This window comes from Carcharhinus amblyrhynchos, unplaced genomic scaffold (assembly GCF_965287045.1).
Source record: "Carcharhinus amblyrhynchos unplaced genomic scaffold, sCarAmb.v2.hapA chromosome_132, whole genome shotgun sequence".
Taxonomy (NCBI): Eukaryota; Metazoa; Chordata; class Chondrichthyes; order Carcharhiniformes; family Carcharhinidae; genus Carcharhinus; species Carcharhinus amblyrhynchos.
Window position 1 is genome coordinate 247,501 of NW_027649872.1, and position 12,500 is coordinate 260,000.

General features: G+C 46.9%; 1 long non-coding RNA gene across 1 annotated transcript; it reads left to right on the top strand.

Annotated features, from left to right (window-relative positions):
- Positions 1-4,335: 4,335 nt before the first annotated feature.
- LOC145338666 (uncharacterized) lies at positions 4,336-5,845 on the top strand. Its single transcript, XR_013885859.1, has 3 exons — positions 4,336-4,381; positions 4,856-4,998; positions 5,745-5,845. It is a non-coding gene; the product is annotated as an uncharacterized LOC145338666 (long non-coding RNA).
- Positions 5,846-12,500: the final 6,655 nt, after the last annotated feature.

A 12,500-nucleotide genomic window follows, 5' to 3' on the forward strand; every position in this document is an offset into this window, starting at 1 on the left:
GTAAATACCTCCTGATCCGACACCCCCTCCCTATCTCTGTAACACCCTCCAGCCCCCTACACCCCCTCCCTATCTCTGTAACCTCCTCCTGATCCTACACCCCCTCCCTATCTCTGTAACCTCCGACAGCCCCCTACACCCCCTCCCTATCTCTGTAACCCCCTCCAGCCCCCCTACACCCCCTCCCTATCTCTGTAACCTCCTCCAGCCCCCTACACCCCCTCCCTGTCTCTGTAACCTCCTCCAGCCCCCTACACCCCCTCCCTATCTCTGTAACCTCCTCCAGCCCCCTACACCCCCTCCCTATCTCTGTAACCCCCTCCAGCCCCCCTACACCCCCTCCCTATCTCTGTAACCTCCTCCAGCCCCCTACACCCCCTCCCTATCTCTGTAACCCCTTCCAACCCCCTACACCCCCTCCCTATCTCTGTAACCTCCTCCAGCCCCCTACACCCCCCTCCCTATCTCAGTAACCCCCTCCAGGCCCCTCCAATCGGGTGAGATGTGTGTTGTTTATCTCACTGAGGAATAGGGAGATGTCACCATTGCCCATCCCGTAAAGTTACACAAGGTTCCCGAACGTCACAACTTCTCTGTTCCAGATCAAAGTCAACAGGAAACAGCTGGAGGAACCAACTCAAAAAAATCCAAATCTCTCGGATTGGTCGCAATTCTCATCATAATCTCGCTTTTCGCAATAACCATCGGACTCACCGTATATGGTACATCAATAAATAACATCCGGTAACACTCTGATATATCCCACACCCCTCACTGTAACACTCTGATATACCCCACACCCCTCACTGTAACACTCTGATATATCCCGCACCCCTCACTGTAACACTCTGATATATCCCACACCCCTCACTGTAACACTCTGATATATCCCGCACCCCTCACTGTAACACTCTGATATATCCCACACCCCTCACTGTAACACTCTGATATGTCCCACACCCCTCACTGTAACACTCTGATATACCCCACACCCCTCACTGTAACACTCTGATATATCCCGCACCCCTCACTGTAACACTCTGATATATCCCACACCCCTCACTGTAACACTCTGATATGTCCCACACCCCTCATTGTAACAGTCTGATATATCTCACAACCCTCGCTGTAACACTCTGATATATCCCACACCCCTCACTGTAACACTCTGATATATCCCACACCCCTCACTGTAACACTCTAATATATCCCACACCCCTCACTGTAACACTCTGATATATCCCACACCCCTCACTGTAACACTCTGATATACCCCACACCCCTCACTGTAACACTCTGATATATCCCACAACCCTCACTGTAACACTCTGATATATCCCACACCCCTCACTGTAACCCTCTGATATACCGCACACCCCTCACTGTAACACTGTGATATATCCCGCACCCCTCACTGTAACACTCTGATGTATCCCACACCCCTCACTGTAACACTCTGATATACCCCACACCCCGCACTGTAACACTCTGATATATCCCGCACCCCTCACTGTAACACTCTGATATATCCCACACCCCTCACTGTAACACTCTGATATACCCCACACCCCTCACTGTAACACTCTGATATATCCCACACCCCGCACTGTAACACTCTGATATATCCCACACCCCTCACTGTAACACTCTGATATATCCCACACCCCTCACTGTAACACTCTGATATATCCCACACCCCTCACTGTAACACTCTGATATATCCCACACCCCTCACTGTAACACTCTGATATATCCCACACCCCTCACTGTAACACTCTGATATATCCCACACCCCTCACTGTAACACTCTGATATATCCCACACCCCTCACTGTAACACTCTGATATATCCCACACCCCTCACTGTAACACTCTGATATATCGCACACCCCTCACTGTAACACTCTGATATATCCCACACCCCTCACTGTAACTCTCTGATATATCCCACACCCCTCACTGTAACACTCTGATATATCCCACACCCCTCACTGTAACACTCTGATATATCCCACACCCCTCACTGTAACACTCTGATATATCCCACACCCCTCACTGTAACACTCTGATATACCCACACCCCTCACTGTAACACTCTGATATATCCCACACCCCTCACTGTAACACTCTGATATATCCCACACCCCTTACTGTAACACTCTGATATATCCCACCCCCCTCACTGTAACACTCTGATATATCCCACACCCCTCACTGTAAGACTCTGATATATCCCACACCCCTCACTGTAACACTCTGATATACCCACACCCCTCACTGTAACACTCTGATATATCCCACACCCCTCACTGTAACACTCTGATATATCCCACACCCCTTACTGTAACACTCTGATATATCCCACCCCCCTCACTGTAACACTCTGATATATCCCACACCCCTCACTGTAAGACTCTGATATATCCCACACCCCTCACTGTAACACTCTGATATATCCCACACCCCTCACTGTAACACTCTGATATATCCCACACCCCTCACTGTAACACTCTGATATATCCCACACTCCTCACTGTAACTCTCTGATATATCCCACACCCCTCACTGTAACACTCTGATATATCCCACACCCCTCACTGTAACACTCTGATATATCCCACACCCCTCACTGTAACACTTTGGTATATCCCACACCCCTCACTGTAACACTCTGATACATCCCACACCCCTCACTGTAACACTCTGATACATCCCACACCCCTCACTGTAACACTCTGATACATCCCACACCCCTCACTGTAACACTCTGATATATCCCACACCCCTCACTGTAACACTCTGATATATCCCACACCCCTCACTGTAACACTCTGATATACCCCACACCCCTCACTGTAACACTCTGATATATCCCACACCCCTCACTGTAACACTCTGATGTATCCCACACCCCTCACTGTAACACTCTGATATATCCCACACCCCTCACTGTAACACTCTGATATATCCCACACCCCTCACTGTAACACTCTGATATACCCCACACCACTCACTGTAACACTCTGATATATCCCACACCCCTCACTGTAACACTCTGATATATCCCACACCCCTCACTGTAACACTCTGATATATCCCACACCCCTCACTGTAACACTCTGATATATCCCACACCCCTCACTGTAACACTCTGATATATCCCACACCCCTCACTGTAACACTCTGATATATCCCACACCCCTCGCTGTAACACTCTGATATATCCCACACCCCTCACTGTAACACTCTGATATATCCCACACCCCTCACTGTAACACTCTGATATATCCCACACCCCTCACTGTAACACTCTGATATATCCCACACCCCTCACTGTAACACTCTGATATATCCCACACCCCTCACTGTAACACTCTGATATATCCCACACCCCTCACTGTAACACTCTGATATATCCCACACCCCTCACTGTAACGCTCTGATATATCCCACACCCCTCACTGTAACGCTCTGATATATCCCACACCCCTCACTGTAACACTCTGATATACCCCACACCCCTCACTGTAACACTCTGATATATCCCACACCCCTCACTGTAACACTCTGATGTATCCCACACCCCTCACTGTAACACTCTGATATATCCCACACCCCTCACTGTAACACTCTGATATATCCCACACCCCTCACTGTAACACTCTGATATACCCCACACCACTCACTGTAACACTCTGATATATCCCACACCCCTCACTGTAACACTCTGATATATCCCACACCCCTCACTGTAACACTCTGATATATCCCACACCCCTCACTGTAACACTCTGATATATCCCACACCCCTCACTGTAACACTCTGATATATCCCACACCCCTCACTGTAACACTCTGATATATCCCACACCCCTCACTGTAACACTCTGATATATCCCACACCCCTCACTGTAACACTCTGATATATCCCACACCCCTCACTGTAACACTCTGATATATCCCACACCCCTCACTGTAACACTCTGATATATCCCACACCCCTCACTGTAACACTCTGATATATCCCACACCCCTCACTGTAACACTCTGATATATCCCACACCCCTCACTGTAACACTCTGATATATCCCACACCCCTCACTGTAACACTCTGATATATCCCACACCCCTCACTGTAACACTCTGATATATCCCACACCCCTCACTGTAACACTCTGATATATCCCACACCCCTCACTGTAACACTCTGATATATCCCACACCCCTCACTGTAACACTCTGATATATCCCACACCCCTCACTGTAACACTCTGATATATTCTGTTTCTCAGTCCAGCAGGTGAGGAAACGGATGGACGGAAAGTTCCAGAGTGTGTCGGAGATTGTACGATCGCTGTGTTCGTTGATCCGAAACCACTCGGGTGAGTTTGCGGCAGGGGTCACACTGCACCCCCCTGCCCAGTCTTCTACGCTCTGTCTAATCTCTAAACTGTCTGTGCTTTATATGCTCTGTCTGAGGCCAGAATTCTCCATTCACCTGACGAAGAGGGTGTCCCTCGAAAGCTTGTGAGTCTATTATCATATAAATAGGTTGGACTAAAACCTGGTGTTGTCAGACTTTTTACTGTATGAACAGATGCCCCTCAAACCTGACCCCCCACAACCCACCACATCCGTCTCCAAACACCACAGTTTCCACACGGCAACAAGATCTCTGTGCATTGTGTTTCTGGCAGTTTGCAACTGGTGATGGGCAGAATGGCCTCAAGTGAGTGGGGCTGAATGGCCTCCTCCTGTTCCTGTGTAACAGGCTGGAGAGAGAGGGGCAGAATGGCCTTTACCTGATCCAAATGTTCCAATGTATGTTTCTGAATGAAATCTTTATTATTTCTCAGAGTCTCTCTGTCCGAGTGGCTGGAAATTTCACAATCAAACCTGCTACAGATTCTCAATCGATAAAGTTAACTGGGACACGGCAAAGCGAGAATGTGAATCCCAAAATTCACACCTCCTCATCATCAACACACAACAGGAGAAGGTGGGAATGATGGCAACATCTGTCAGAATGTGTTAGAGAGAAAACATCCCCCTGTACTGTCCCCATCAAACACTCCCAGGACAGGTACAGCACGGGGTTAGATACAGAGTAAAGCTCCCTCTACACTGTCCCCATCAAACACTCCCAGGACAGGTACAGCACGGGGTTAGATACAGAGTAAAGCTCCCTCTACACTGTCCCCATCAAACACTCCCAGGACAGGTACAGCAAAGGGTTAGATACAGAGTAAATCTCCCTCTACACTGTCCCCCCATCAAACACTCCCAGGACAGGTACAGCATGGGGTTAGATACAGAGTAAAGCTCCCTCTACACTGTCCCCCCATCAAACACTCCCAGGACAGGTACAGCACGGGGTTAGATACAGAGTAAAGCTCCCTCTACACTGTCCCCATCAAACACTCCCAGGACAGGTACAGCACGGGGTTAGATACAGAGTAAAGCTGCCTCTACACTGTCCCCGCATCAAACACTCCCAGGACAGGTACAGCACGGGGTTAGATACAGAGTAAAGCTCCCTCTGCACTGTCCCCCCATCAAACACTCCCAGGACAGGTGCAGCACGGGGTTAGATACAGAGTAAAGCTCCCTCTACACTGTCCCCCCATCAAACACTCCCACGACAGGTACAGCACGGGGTTAGATACAGAATTAACACAGAGATAAGGCGCTGTGTGTGTGAGTTGAGACAGTGACAGTAACTCCACAAACTTGTTTCTTCTGCAGAATTTTGTAACCCAATCCTTGCCGAACAAGAATGAACAATATTTTATTGGACTCACAGATCGAGGGAGTGAAGGAAACTGGACCTGGGTGGATGGGACCCCAGTGAGGTGAGTCCCAACACCGCACCTGGATAGAGTGGGACAGTGGGATTAGTTTGGGGATTGATACAGGGCTATGGGGAGAGAGTGGGACAGTGGGATTAGTTTGGGGATTGATACAGGACTATGGGGAGAGAGTGGGACAGTGGGATTAGTTTGGGGATTGATACAGGGCTATGGGGAGAGAGTGGGACAGTGGGATTAGTTTGGGGATTGATACAGGGCTATAGGGAGAGAGTGGGTCAGTGGAATTAGTTTGGGATTGATACAGGGCTATGGGGAGAGAGTGGGACAGTGGGATTAGTTTGGGATTGATACAGGGCTATGGGGAGAGAGTGGGACAGTGGGATAAGTTTGGGATTTATACAGGGTTTGGAGAGAGCGTGGGACAGTGGGATTAGTTTTGGGATTGATACAGGGCTATGGGGAGAGAGTGGGACAGTGGGATTAGTTTGGGGATTGATACAGGGCTATGGGGAGAGAGTGGGACAGTGGGATTAGTTTTGGGATTGATACAGGGCTATGGGGAGAGAGTGGGACAGTGGGATAAGTTTGGGATTTATACAGGGTTTGGAGAGAGAGTGGGACAGTGGGATTAGTTTGGGATTGTATGGGGAGAGAGTGGGACAGTGGGATTAGTTTGGGGATTGATACAGGTCTATGGGGAGAGAGTGGGACAGTGGGATTAGTTTGGGATTGATACAGGGCTATTGGAATAGATTTAGAATAGTGTTGTTCTCCTGAAAGGAATTTCATTGATTCTTTCTCTCATTCCCAGTGATTCTCATTGGCTGCCGCATGAACCGAATAATGATAATGAGCACTGTGGCACATTGAGGAAAGGATCCCCTAATGATAATTTTGGCTGCAATAATGTCCCCTGTTCCTGGGGGTTCCCTTTTATCTGTGAGAAACCGGCTCCATCCTGGATCGGGGCAGCTGACTTTGAGAAATATTGTCCCTGAAGAGAGACTGGGACACAGAACGAGAGACTCAGGATTGTGTAAAGATCCCCACCCCCTCCATCCTTAACCTCAACCCCCCCACTGTCCATATATTCCCCAGTGTGTCCTCTCTCTGTATCCCTCTGTTCCCCAGTGTGTCCTCTCTTTGTATCCCTCTGTTCCCCAGTGTGTCCTCTCTCTGTATCACTCTGTTCCCCAGTGTGTCCTCTCTCTGTATCCCTCTGTTCCCCAGTGTTTTCTATCTCAACTCTGCCACCACCTTCCCATCTCTTCCCCTTTCCATTTTCTCCTCCCCCCAGCCCCAATCTCCCATTCCCCCACTCTGCTTCCCTGCAATAGAGCCCATTTGTCTTTGAATGTATGTATATAAGCAAACCTGAATAAACCAGTGTAGTTGGGTATGTGCACTCCCTGTGTGTGTGCACTACCCAGAGTTTCTGTCCCACAACGATATCCCAGATTGTAGATTTCTCTGCTTTTTGGAAGCTTCCGGTAAATCAGCAGCAGAACTGTGTGTTTTTTATTGCTGAGAATAACGCTTTAAAATCGACTTGATTGGAATTTGTCTGCACTTGTGGTTGGACTGACCTTCCAAGATATCTGCATTGAGGGGGTATTTCAGAGCTGTTTGAACTCTCTCTCTTGTGGGTTATATTGAGGGTTAAGTGTTTGTTTTGTGAACCGGATGGGTTTACACAGTCGCCCTGACAACGACTGGCTTTGCGACCGCAGATATTTCATTGGATTAAAATTCCACCACGCCACGGTGGGATTCGAACCCTTTCTCCCCCCGAGCATTATCCTGGGTCTCTGGATTACTAGCCCAGCGGCAATGCCACTGCGCCACCATCCTGTGGGCTTGTGCGCTCTCAGTTCCTTTCTGTTTAGCCTGCCCGGGGCTGTTATTGATAAACTGCGCTCCAACCTTTGACTCAGCTGAGACGCTCATCGAAGCAAGAACGCCCTGAGGTTGCTGTGGAGAAAAATTGCTGAGGTTTGGAGCGATGCTTTAAAAGGGGGAAATCGCTGTGTTCTGTTTGTCTTTTTGTTTCATCGTTTTATTTTTTGAAGATAAACTAACCAGGAGATGGTAGATACCCGGGTCGGTTGCGGTGAACCCAGTTACTCAGTTTGGAGACGCGTTCCGGGGGATTGGATCAGACCCAGGAGCTTCTGTTTAACGGGACGAGATTCCCAGCGACAGAATAGATGCCACACGATCGTCAAGGTGTGTCTGGCGGGTCACAGAGTGTGAGCATCAGTGTCACCAACACTTGGAGCAGGAGTTTGTGTATTTACCATATCTTATTCGCTCCGTGTATCTATTCGCTCGTTACTGCGTGTGTTTTTTTTCTGTTTAAGTTTATATATTAAAGATTCTCTTTGATCTTGGAGTCCTGTTGCTTATTTCCTGCCTCTAGACCCTGCCACACATTCTACACTTTCAATGAGTGAGATCTCTCAAAGCCAGTTGTGGACAAGTATCCGGATTCTCCTGTCCTCCCCCCCAGCCCCGGGGACAGGACAGCCAGTCCGGGAGAGTTGAGTCCTGGTCACCTTGTAACCCCGTTTCTGGAATAGCTGAAACATTATACACAGATGTTGCTGCCAACTCGTGTATCTTGTTGCAAACACTTTGCGAATTCAGATGAAGGATAAAGTTTCAATTTGTTTTAAACTTGTTCCAAACTCTGGATTTCCTCCGAGTGGGTTATCTTTGCCCCTTTCCGGGACAGTCACCTCCTCCCCTCACTATCCTGTCCCACTGTTCACCCTCGATTATTCGAACCCTCTGAGACTGGGACCCTCTCCCCTCCGACTCTGAGTTCTGATCCGAGTCCTTGGTGTAACAAGTGTTTGTGTGATCTGTCCCCACCTATCACCGGATGCCTGCAGTGCTGCAGGATTCCACTCGGCCCATCGAGCTTGCACTGACAGTAATCCCACCCCCGTGCTATCCCTGTCACCCCCCACCCCCCGAATTCCATCATTAATTCCCCCGGCATCCCTCTAACGGTGAACGGGATATTTATCAGGGACAATCCACCCGAACCCACACGGCTTTCAGACTGTGGGAGGTAACCGGAGCACCCGGAGGAAACCCACGCAGACACGGGGAGAATGTGCAGGCTCCACACAGACAGTGACCCGAGCCGGGAATCGAACCCGGGTCCCTGGCGCCGTGAGGCAGCAGTGCTAACACACTGTGTTATGGTGCAACCCATGGAGAGAGAGAGAGAGAGACAGAGAGAGAGAGTTAGAGAGAGAGAAAGAGGCCCCTCACTGTAACACTCTGATATATCCCACACCCCTCACTGTAACACTCTGATATATCCCACACCCCTCACTGTAACACTCTGATATACCCCACACCCCTCACTGTAACACTCTGATATATCCCACACCCCTCACTGTAACACTCTGATATACCCCACACCCCTCACTGTAACACTCTGATATATCCCACACCCCTCACTGTAACACTCTGATATATCCCACACCCCTCACTGTAACACTCTGATATATCCCACACCCCTCACTGTAACACTCTGATATATCCCACACCCCTCACTGTAACACTCTGATATATCCCACACCCCTCACTGTAACACTCTGATATATCCCACACCCCTCACTGTAACACTCTGATATATCCCACACCCCTCACTGTAACACTCTGATATATCCCACACCCCTCACTGTAACACTCTGATATATCCCACACCCCTCACTGTAACTATCTGTTCTTTTCCAAAGTAATGTTTGGAATGTGAGTCTTTGCAGTGAATCAAGTCTTTAAGGTACAGACAGTGTGAGTGGGGAGAGGGTTAAGCCCAGGTTAAAGAGATGTGTATTGTCTCCAGACAGGACAGTTAGTGAGATTTTGCAAACCCAGGCAAGTCACGGGGGTTACAGATAGTGCGAAACGAACCCCAGGTCCCTGTTGAGGCCGTCCTCACGTGTGGGAACTTGGCTATCAGTCTCTGCTCAGCGACTCTGCGCTGTCGTGTGTCGTGAAGGCCGCCTTGGAGAACGCTTACCCGAAAATCAGAGGCTGAATGCCCGATTTCGCTGAAGCTTTCCTCAACAGGATGGGAACAGTCTCGCCTGGTGATTGTCGAGTGATGTTCATTCATCTGTTGTCGTAGTGTCTGCACGGTCTCCCCAGTGTACCAGGCCTCAGGACATCCTTTCCTGCAGTGAATCAGGTAGACAACGTTGGCCGAGTACAAGAGTACCTACCGTGTACCTGGTGGATGGTGTTCTGACGGGAGATGATGGCATCCGTGTCGATGGTCCTTCACGTCTCGCAGAAGTGGCTGTGGATGGAGCAACCTCAAAATTGAAACCGCCTTCTGTCAACCCCCTTGTGTCAACAACAACCTCAACATTGAAGGACACCAACACACTCAACAATAACCTCAACATTGAGAAACACCAACAAATTCAACAACCATTTCAGCATTGAGAAGCATCAACAATTCAACAACAACTTCAACAATGAGAAACACCAACAAATTCAACAACAACCTCAACATTGAAAAACACCAACAAATTCAACAACAACCCCAACATTGAGAAACACCAACAATTTCAACAACAACCTCAACATTGAGGAACACCAACAAATTCAACAACAACCCCAACATTGAGAAACACCAACAATTTCAACAACAACCTCAACATTGAGAAACACCAACAAATTCAACAACAACCCCAACATTGAGAAACACCAACACATTCAACAATAACCTCAACATTGAACACACCAACAGATTCAACAACAACCTCAGCATTGAGAAACACCAACAAATTCAACAACCATTTCAGCATTGAGAAGCATCAACAATTCAACAACAACTTCAACAATGAGAAACACCAACAAATTCAACAACAACCTCAACATTGAAAAACACCAACAATTTCAACAACAACCCCAACATTGAGAAACACCAACAATTTCAACAACAACCTCAACATTGAGGAACACCAACAAATTCAACAACAACCCCAACATTGAGAAACACCAACAATTTCAACAACAACCTCAACATTGAGAAACACCAACAAATTCAACAACAACCCCAACATTGAGAAACACCAACAATTTCAACAACAACCCCAACATTGAGAAACAGCAACAAATTCAACCACAACCACAACATTGAGAACCACCAACAAATTCAACAAAAACCTCAGCATTGAGAAACATCAACTAATTCAACAACAACCTCAACATTGAAAAACACCAACAAATTCACCAACAATCCCAATATTGAGAAACACCAACAATTTCAACAACAACCTCAACAGTGAAAACACCAACAGATTCAACAACAACCTCAACACTGAGAAACACCAACAAATTCAACAACAACACCAACATTGAGTAACATCAACAAATTCAACAACGACCCCAACATTGAGACCCACCAACAAATTCAACAACCTCAGCATTGAGAAAAACCTACAAACTCAACAACAACCCCACTATTGAGAAACACCAACAAATTCAACAACAACACCAACATTGAGGAACAGGAACAAATTGAACAATAACCCCAACATTGAGAACGACCAACAAATTCAACAACAACCTCAACATTGACAACAAGAACAAGTTCAACAACAACCTCAGCATTGAGAAACACCATCAAATTCAACTACCATCTCAGCATTGAGAAGCATCAACAAGTTCAACAACATCCTCAATGTTGAAAAACATCAACAAGTTCGACAAGCCCAACATTGAGAAACACCAACAATTTCAACAACAACCTCAAAATTGAGGAACACCAACAAATTCAACAACAATCCCAACATTGAGAAACACCAACAAATTGAACAACAACCCCAACACTGAGTAACATCAACAAATTCAACAACAACCCCAACATTGACAACCACCATCAAATTCAACAACAGCCTCAACATTGAGAAACATCAACAAATTCAACAACAATCTCAACATTGAGAAACAACAACAAATTCAACAACAACGTCAACTTTGAAAAACACCAACAAATTCACCAACAACCCCAACATTAAGAAACACCAACAATTTCAACAACAACCTCAACCGTGAAAACACCAACGGATTCAACCACAACCTCAACATTGAGAAGCACCAACAAATTCAACAACAACCCCAACATTGAGTAACATCAACAAATTCAACAACAACCTCAACATTGAGAAACACCAACAATTTCAACAAAAACGTCAACATTGAAAAACACCACCAAATTCAACAACAACCCCAATATTGAGAAACACCAACAATTTCAACAACAACCTTAACATTGAAATCACCATCAAATTCAACAACGACCCTGACATTGAGAAACACCAACAAATTCAACAACAACCACAACAGTGTGCAACATCAACAAATTCAACAACCTCAACGTTGAAAACACCAACAAATTCAACAACAACCTCAGCATTGAGAAACACCAACAAGTTCAACAACAACCCCAACATTGAGTAACAGCAACAAATTCAACACCATCCCCAACATTGAGAACCACCAACAAACTCAACAACAACCTCAACATTGAATAACACCAGCAAATTCAACAACAACCTCAACAGTGAGAAACACTAACACTTTCAACAACAACCTCAACATTGAACACACCAACAAATTCAACAACAAGCTCAGCATTGAGATTCACCAACAAATTTAACAA